A 9,473-nucleotide genomic window follows, 5' to 3' on the forward strand; every position below is an offset into this window, starting at 1 on the left:
CTCCACAGCAATTCTGTGGTGTTTGTGCACCAGGAACTTTATCCCCATTTTGCCAGTGAGGAAACTCAGGTTTGGAGCAGGTAAATCACCACACAAAGCCTTACTGAACAGAGCGCCAGGCCTCAAACTTTTGCTGGCGTTGTCCTCCTTCGCAGTTTACTTTAGGGCCTGTCATTTACTGGGGTAAAACACAAAAATTCCTTGTCCCCGAAAGACTGCAATTAAAGTGCCATTAGCACAGTAATGTACCAACCAATCGTTCCTCGGGCACAAGGGGGCGTGTCTACTGCTATTCAGTCTCAGTGGGTAAACTGGAGAGTCCTCCCACAGCGAGCAGATTGCGAGGGGGGTATGTACGTGGAAGGACTCACAGGGGTTGGGGAGGCAGCAGTGGCGTTCTGCGTTCTGTCCGAGCCTGTGTGTGTTGCTATAAAGGAATACTCGAGGCTGGGTAACTTATGAAGAAAAGAGGTTTATTTGGCTCAAGGTTCTGCAGGCCGTACAAGAAGTATGATGCCAGCATTTGCTTCCAGTGAGTCCCTCAGGGTGCTTCCACTCATGGCAGAAGGGGAAGAGGAGCTGGCATCAGATGGCAAGAGAGGAAGGAAGAGAGGAGTGTTGGAGGTGCCAGGCTCATTTCAACATCAGCTCTGGCAAAAACTAACAGAGCAAGAACTCACTCCTTCCCGAGGGGACAAGAGGATGGTACCAAGAGGCACATGACCCCAAGACTCAAGATAGGCTCCACCACCAACACCGGGAGTCAGATTTCAACATGAGATTTGGAGGGACCAGGTATCCAATCTATCCATCCATTCCAAGCATCCGTTTGACACCGAGAATGCACTATTTCAGCACCTGTATCCATTCAACAAAAATATTTTCAGTTATAATCGTGTAATAGGAATAATCATCATTTTCCTAATTATTCTTTGGGTTTAAAACCAAAAATTGGCAGAGCATGGTGGCTCACCCCTGCACTCCCAGCACTTTGGGAGGCCTCAGGTAGATCACCTGAGCTCAGGAATTAGAGACCAGCCTGGCCAACATGGCGAAACTCCCCTCTACTAAAAATACAATAATTAGCTGGGCGTGGTGGCGGGTGCTTGTAATCCCAGCTACTGGGGAGACTGAGGCAGGAGAATCGCTAGAACACGGGAGGTGGAGGTTGCAGTGAGTGGAGATCGCACCACAGCATGCCAGTCTGGGTGATGAGAGTGAAACTCCATCTCAAAAACAAAACAAAACAACCAACAATTATACTTTTAAAAAGCAATACATTTCTTTCCTTTTTTTCTTTTTTCTTTTTTTTCTTTTGAGACAAGGTCTCACTCTGTTGCCCGGGCTGGAGTACAGTAGTGCAATCACGGCTCACCGCAGCCTTAGCCTCCCAGGCTTAAGCAGTCCTCCCACCTCAGCCTCCCAAGAAGTTAGGACCACAGGCATGCTTGGCTAGGTTTTAAATTTTTTTGTAGAGACAGGGTCTCATATGTTGCCCAGGCTGGTCTCAAACTCCTGGCCTCGAGTAATCCTCCTCTGTTGACCTCCCAAAGCATGAGCCAATGTACCTGGCCAAAAAAAAATAAATTTCAATGTTATTTTATTTATTTATTTATTTATTTAATTTTTTTTTGAGACAGTCTTACTCTGTTGCCCAGGCTGGAGTGCAGTGGCGCGATCTCGGCTCCCCGGGTTCTAGCATTTCTTCTGCCTCAGCCTCCTGAGTAGCTGGGACTACAGCCCCGCACCACCACACCCGGCTAATTTTTGTATTTTTAGTAGAGACGGGTTTTCACCATATTGGCCAGGCTGGTCTCGAACTCCTGACCTCGTGATCCATCTGCCTCAGCCTCCCAAAGTGTTGGGATTACAGGGGTGAGCCACTGCTCCCGGCTAAATTTCAGTTTTAAAGACATTATTCAAATTCAGTAAAATACGTAATATATGAACTAAAATCCTCATTGTAACAGAAATATTTCACCTTGCAGTTCCCACTGCCCTGTTTCACTGATTCAAATTTTAAGCACAGGTGATCACATAGAATGAAGTGAAGTAAAGCAAGTGCTCCTTGTTTGTCTTTATAGTCACAGTGCTACCGTGGTTTACTTCAAACCTGCTGTTTAAATGCAGGAGGTTGCGGTGCCCATGAGTTGGATCAGACTGTGCCTGAAGCTAGCACTCTGCTTCTGAACCCAATCAACTTACTTGTGGCTGAATGAAGATGTGTTGGAACCAAGTGCATAGCTGGGAGCCCTTGGGATTAATTCCCACGTAAGACATGTTCATTAAAAGATTAGGCATAAAAATGGAATTATACACATATAATTACAGGAGAGTTTTTTTCTGGGAAGAGTATCACTGACAGTGTTTAGAATTCCCAGTGCTCGGTTATAATAACAGAGCACTCTGACTTTCAGTCGCTTGATCACTTTTTTTTTTTTTTTTTTGAGATGGAGTTACACACTTGTTGCCTAGGCTGGAATGCAGTGGTGCGATCTCGGCTCACTGCAACCTCCGCCTCCTGGGTTCAAGAGATTCTCCTGCCTCAGACTCCCGTGTAGCTGGGATTACAGGCACATGCCACCACACCCGGCTAATTTTGTATTTTTAGTAGACACGGAGTTTCACATGTTGGTCAGGCTGTCCTCGAACTCCCAACCTCAGGTGAGGCTTGATCACTCTTTTTAGGTTCTCTGTGGCTAAGGTGACCCCCACATTGCCTGCACCATAGTGAAGTTCTCCCTCCCCAACCTTAGGCGTCATGGGTCATGGCAGGAGGTGAAGGTGTGGGGATTGTTGAATAATGGATGGAATGCGATTATGGATGGAGTTGCATCAGGAAATGGAGGCTTAGCACAGTGGCTCCCGCCTGGAATCCCAGCCCTTTGAGAGGCCAATACAGTAGGATTGCTTGAGGCCAGGAGTTTGAGTCCAGCCTGAGCAATATAGTGAAACTTTGTCTCTACAAAGAATTTTTTTTCCGGAGACAGGGTCTCGTTCTGTTGTCTAGACTGGAGTGTAGTAGTGTGATCATAGCTCCCTGTAACCTCAAGACTTTTTTTTTTTTTTTTTAGATGGAGTTTCACTATTTTTGCCCAGGCTGGAGTGCAATGGCACCATCTTGGCTCACTGCAAGCTCTACCTCCTGGGTTTAAGCGATTCTCCTGCCTTGGCCTCCCAAGTAACTGGGATTACAGGCGCCTGCCACCAGGCCTGGCTAATTTTTTGTATTTTTAGTACAAACGGGGTTTCACTATGTTGGCCAGGATGGTCTTGATCTCTTGACCTCGTGATCCGCCCGCCTCAGCCTCCCAAAGTGCTGGGATTACAGGCGTGAGTAACCGCGCCCGGCCTCAAAACATTTTTTTTTTTTTTTTTTAATTATACAGGAGGCGCACACCTGTAGTACCAGTTATTTTGGAGGTAGAGGTGGAAAGATGACTTGAGCCCAGGAGCTTGAGGCTGCAGTGTGCTATGATTGCACTAATGCACTCCAGCCTCGGCAACAGAGCAAGACCCTGTCACGACAACAAAAAATTAGGAAATGGACGTTTATGGCAAACGACTTACGCCCTGAGATTTCCTGTGGGTTCTGCATGATTGGCCCTCAGGGTGTGGGCAGCTAAGGTTCCAAACTGTACTGTTTAATCCTAGCACAGCACAAATGGCTTGCAGGGGATAAGGCGGAATCTCATCAGCACATCAGAGTAAGCGCCCAGCTATCATGGGTCATACCAACGGAGAAGAAGCCGTGCTCTGGGACCCCTCTCCTCCTTCACTAGAAGCAGCGAAATGAAGCACTAGCCCCTGCTCTGACCTTGCTGCTCCCAGAGTCCTTGTGGGTGCTAGTTACAGCCTCAGACCAAGAGCCAGAAGATCTGCCATTGAAGTTTCAGTTCCAAAACTAATGCGATGACTTTGGGTAAGTCATAAAACCTCAAGGCTCAGTTTCTTCATCTGTTAAATAAAATTGACATCTGCCCTGCCGGGCTCCCAGGGTTGTTGTAAGAAGGAGATGGAATAACAGAAATGAAGGAGGGAGGCCAGCTGCCACAGGGCAGGGACCATCACGCACCGTGGCCTCCAACCGGATGGTGCGTCAGAGTCAGCTGGGGCTGCCCAAACACAAACTGCTGGGCTCCACCCCCAGGGATCCCCATGCTAAGGTCCAGGGTAAGGCCCAGAATTTCCATGTCTAACAAGTGCCCAGGTGGTGCTATTGCTGCTGGTCCAAGGACCACACTTTGAAAACCATGACTTAGGTTTAGGAGGATGGACTTTGGAGGCAGGTTTGAGTCCTGGCTGTACCACTTCCTGTCTACATGTCTGAGGGCAAGTGACTTAATCTTTACATTTCAGCTTTCTCAGCTACAGACAATATAATATTGGGAGTGCAAATTAGTTCAACCATTGTGGAAAGCAGCATAGTGATTCTGCAAATAACTTAAAACAGAACTTCCATTCAACCCAGCAATCCCATGGCTGGGTATATACCCAGAGGAATCTAAATCGTTCTGCCATAAAGACACATGCAGGTGTATGTTCACTGCAACACTATTCATGATAGCAAAGACATGGAATCAACATAAACGCCCATCCACAGTAGACTTGATAAAGCAAATGTAATACATATACATCGTGGAATACCATGAAGCCATAAAAAGGAACGAGATCATGTCCTTTGCAGTACCATGGATAGAACTGGAGGCAAACTAAGGCAGAAACAGAAAACCGAACACCGCATGTTCTCACTTATACATGGGAGCTCCACAGTGAGAACACAGGGATATTAGGAGGAGAACGGTGGGCACTGGGGCCTACCTGAGGGTGGAGGATGGGAGGAGGGAGAGGATCCGAAAAAATACCTATCGGGTACTAGGCTTATTCCTGGGTGATGAAATTATCTGTACACAATCCCCCATGACATGAGTTTACTCATAAAACAAACCTGCACATGGACCCTCAAATCTAAAATAAAAGTTAACAAAAAATTTTCCTGACTGACCTCTTCAGGAAGAGGGGCAGTCCTCAGTGTCACAAGCAATGCCAATAAAGAACAGGAACGCCACCTTTTTCAACTCCTGGGAGATGAATCTAACGCCTGACCCCGCGTTGCACGCACTCTCGCCCACATCGGCTCTCATCCCCACGCTCCTCGTTCCCGTCACCGGCCTATGCTGTAAACGCCCTAGCAGTCACGATCAGTCACTTCTCTGTCTTACGGGTTTATTTCATTCTCTGTCCTGCAACCGAAGCTCTGCAATGTCTTACCCATGTTTAGAACAGCTCCATTCAATGATGTCACACAAGCCTTTTAAACTTTTCTGGTGGTCACATTTGAAAAGTAAAACAGCAACAAATAATTTCATTATTATTATTATTATTATTGAGATGGAGTCTCACTCTGTCACCCAGGCTGGAGTGCAGTGGCACAATCTCGGCTCACTGTAACCTCTGCCTCCCGGGTTCCAGCGATTCTCCTGCCTTAGCCTCCCAAGTAGTTGGGATTACAGGAACCCACCACCACACCCAGCTGATTTTTGTATTTTTAGTAGAAACGGGGTTTTACCATGTTGGCCAGACTCGTCTCAAACTCCTGACCTCAGGTGATTCACCTGCCTCAGCCTCCCAAAGTGCTGGGGTTACAGGCATGAGCCACTGTGCCCAGCCACTAATTTTAAATGTATTTCTTTAACCCAGTGTATTCAAAATATTATCAGTTCAACCTGTGATCAATATACAAAATTAACAATGTGTTTTGTTTTTTTGGCAGTAATGAATGCCATGTTGGCTTTTATTATTACTTTTTTCTAATTTTACTTTAAGTTCCAGGATACAAGTGCAGAACATGTAGGTGTTACATAGATAAATGTGTGTCATGGTGGTTTGCTGCACTCATCAACCTGTTATCTAGGTTTTAAGCCCTGCATACATTAGCTATTTGTTCTAATGCTCTGACTCCCCTCGACGCCCCCCCTTAAAATTCTTTTTGTTTTTCACACTGAATCTTCAAAGTCTGTTGTGTATCATACAGCACATCTCAATAGCCACATGCAGGCAGGGTGCGGTGGGTCACGCCTGTAATCCTAACACTTTGGGAGGCTGAGGTGGGCATTAGACGATGCAGGTCTAGACGACTGCCTGGTATATTGTGGACACAATTCTTGAATGGACCCTGAGAAATAAGCAGAAATGGTTTTGTTATTCCTAATTTACAGAGTATAATAGATAATGGCAATAGCGACTTTTATTTGAGTTTATGTCATGTGTCAGGAATAGGCTATGCATACATTTATTATTTCATCTAAAATCTCATCCTCAAAACAAAAGCCTTTTGCAGTGGGAATTATCACTCCCATTGTTTTTTTTTTTCAGTAGAGAAAATTAAGTTTCGAAGGAGCTAAGTGACTGAGACCACATATACACTCATCTTCTGATTTCTGATCCTGTGTTTGCTCAGGATAAGAAATATCCTATATTTCTTTAAGCCAGAGATTAAGATAAAAAAGATTTTCAGGAGTAACCAGTCAATGAAAAGTCAAAATAAATAGTTTTGGCAGCCAGGCGCGGTGGCTCGCGCCTGTAATCCCAACACTTTGGGAGGCCGAGTTGGGCAGATCACTTGAGGTCAGGAGTTCAAGACCAGCCTGGCCAACATGATGAAACCTTGTCTCTAAAAATTCAAAAATTAGCTGGGCATGGTGGTGCATGCCTGTAACTCCAGCTACTCAGGATGCTGAGGCAGGAGAATCGCTTGAACCCAGGAGGCAGAGGTTGCAGTGAGCCAAGATCACGCCACTGCACTCTAGCCTGGGTGTTGGAGTAAGACCCTGAAAAAAGAGAAAAGAAGAAAAGGAAAGAAAAGAAAGAAAGAAGGGAAAGAAAGAAAAAGAAGGAAAGAAAGGAAGGAAGGAAGGGAGAAAGAAGGAAGAAGAAAAGAAGGAAAGAGAGAGGAAGGAGGGAAGGACGGAAGGAGGGAAGGACGGAAGGAGGGAAGGACGGAAGGAGGGAAGGAAGGGAAGGGGAAGGAAGAGAGAGGGTTTTGGCACTATGGAAAGTCACGTGGATGATCCTGCAAACATCCTCAGGTAATTCCAACCTAGGACTTCTCAGGGAAGATGAGTCCTTGTGATACAGGACCAACTGGTATGCATAGAAAAGCAAGCCCTCGGTAGGTCAACCCCCAGATATGCGGGTGAGGTGGGGGCAGCTGTTGGGTCATCTTGAGAGCCTTCCTGGGCATCTCTGGGCTTCCTCAGATACCTACACAAGGGTAGGATGATCAGTCATCAATGGACTTTAGGGACAGCTGTGTGTGTCTTTTTATTTTAAAATAAGAATCTGTCTTGAAGTGCAATAGGTAGGAATGAGGAATGAAAGCTATGGCCAATTTAAATTAAAATTAGGAAAGCTGAACTGTTTAAAATTGATGTTCTTTGGCCGGGCGCAGTGGCTAATGCCTGTAATCCTAGCACTTTAGGAGGCCAAGGCAGGCGGATCACTTGAGGTCAGGAGTTCAAAACCAGCCTGGCCAACATGGTGTAACTCCGTCTCTACTAAAAATACATAAAAGTTAGCCAGGCGTGGTGGCAGGCACCTGTAATCCCAGCTACTTGGGAGGCTGAGGCAGGAAAATTGCTTGAACCCAGGAGGTGGAGGTTGCAGTAAGCCCCGATTGTGCATCGTGCCCCTGCACTCCAGCCTGGGCGACACAGCGAGACTCCGTCAAAAAAAAAAAAGATGTTCTTTGATTTCACAGAGGAACACAAAAACTGACCATGCCAATCTACGCGTCGCTTTTGCCTGGGCGGTTCCTTCTTCCTAGAATGTCCTGCTTCTTTCTAATTCATGTGAATGAAATTTTTAAAAAAGTATTATCCTTGAAAACTGTATTTGCTTAGGCGTTCTGATGTGAGGCCCTCCCGACCCTCCAGGTGCAGTTGCTTCTCTGCTCTGTGTCTCTCTCTCCTCCAACAGCTTGTTCTGCCTGCGCACTATTTGCTGATGTGTTTTCTCCAGGGATTCTCGACTTTCTCACCTTCACCCCCAGGGCCTGACAAAACACATGGCAGGTGTGCAAAAGGCTTGTTAGAAGACCTTAAGAAAATTAAAGAAAAGTGGTTTAAAAATAATTGGATAAACAGTGTTTGCCAAAGGAGACTTTTTTTTTTTTTTTTGAGACGGAGTCTCGCTCTGTCGCCCAGGCTGGAGTGCACTGGCCGGATCTCAGCTCACTGCAAGCTCCGCCTCCCGGGTTTACGCCATTCTCCTGCCTCAGCCTCCCGAGTAGCTGGGACTACAGGCGCCCGCCACCTCGCCCGGCTAAGATTTTGTATTTTTTTTAGTAGAGACGGGGTTTCACCGTGTCAGCCAGGATGGTCTCGATCTCCTGACCTCGTGATCCGCCCGTCTCGGCCTCCCAAAGCGCTGGGATTACAGGCTTGAGCCACCGCGCCCGGCCGAGACTTTTTTTTTTTGAGACGGAATCTCACTCTGTCGCCCAGATGCAACCTCCACCTCTCGAGTTCAAGCGATTCTCCTGCTTCAGCCTCCAGAGTAGCTACAGGCGCAGGCGACCACGCCCGGCTAACTTCTGTATTTTTAGTAGAGCTGGGGTTTCATCATATTGGTCAGGATGGTCTCGATTTCCTGACCTGGTGATCCACCCGCCTTGACCTCCCAAAGTGCTGAGATTACAGGCGTGAGCCATTGCGCCCCGCCAACCCATGGAGACTTTTAAAATAACTTGATTTGCTTACAGAGCAAAAGGTCAAATAGGGAGCAGAATTCTAAAAGCTGCCTTCTCAACTCAGTTTTCTCCCGGGTCGTGGTGCTTGAGGCACTGGACACGCCCTGGTTAAACCACGTGCAGTGGAGCAGGGAGGGGACGCGACCCTTCGGGGGTGTGCGCCCGGGGCAAGGCGAGGAATGCGGCTTCCACGGCCTCCCCTCTCGCCCTCCTTTGTGCTTATTCTAATTCATGAATCCTAACATCTTTCTTCCCACTAAAAAATGTGCATTCATTCATTTGGCCACAGCCCTGACTACAGATCCGCATTCCGGGAGCTCTCGAGGAGCCGCGGTTACCGCACGTGGGCGCCGGGCGCCAGGGGGTTCAAGGGCTTCCCGCGGTGACCCGAGCGCGCCGGGGCTTGGCCCCCGAACGGCGGCCTGGCGGCGGGGAGAGAAGGGGCCCACACGGTCCATCTCGACCTTTTTCTGCGGGGCTCAGGGCTTCAACCCGGTCAGGTGCGTCTAAGGCCCCGCTCCCATGGGCCCCGCCCATCCCAGACCTCGCCCGCCTTCGGGACCTCAGCCCTCGCCCCGCTTCTTCAAGTACCGATAGGAAGTTGACGAGTTTGGGCTCGTCGGGGACCGGGCTCCAGGCTCCGCCCGGCGACCCCTCCCCTCCTTAGGCCCCGGCTCTCATCAGGACTCCGCCCAGACGTGCGTCATCTTTCCGCGCCGCGGAC

General features: G+C 48.0%; 1 long non-coding RNA gene across 1 annotated transcript; it reads right to left on the reverse strand.

The window, feature by feature from the left end:
• Positions 1 to 459: 459 nt before the first annotated feature.
• On the reverse strand, positions 460 to 9,431 carry LOC123568440 (uncharacterized). Its single transcript, XR_010580603.2, has 2 exons — positions 9,341 to 9,431; positions 460 to 858 (listed from the first exon to the last, which is right to left on the reverse strand). It is a non-coding gene; the product is annotated as an uncharacterized lncRNA (long non-coding RNA).
• Positions 9,432 to 9,473: the final 42 nt, after the last annotated feature.

The sequence above is a fragment of the Macaca fascicularis genome, chromosome 13 (assembly GCF_037993035.2).
Source record: "Macaca fascicularis isolate 582-1 chromosome 13, T2T-MFA8v1.1".
Taxonomy (NCBI): Eukaryota; Metazoa; Chordata; class Mammalia; order Primates; family Cercopithecidae; genus Macaca; species Macaca fascicularis.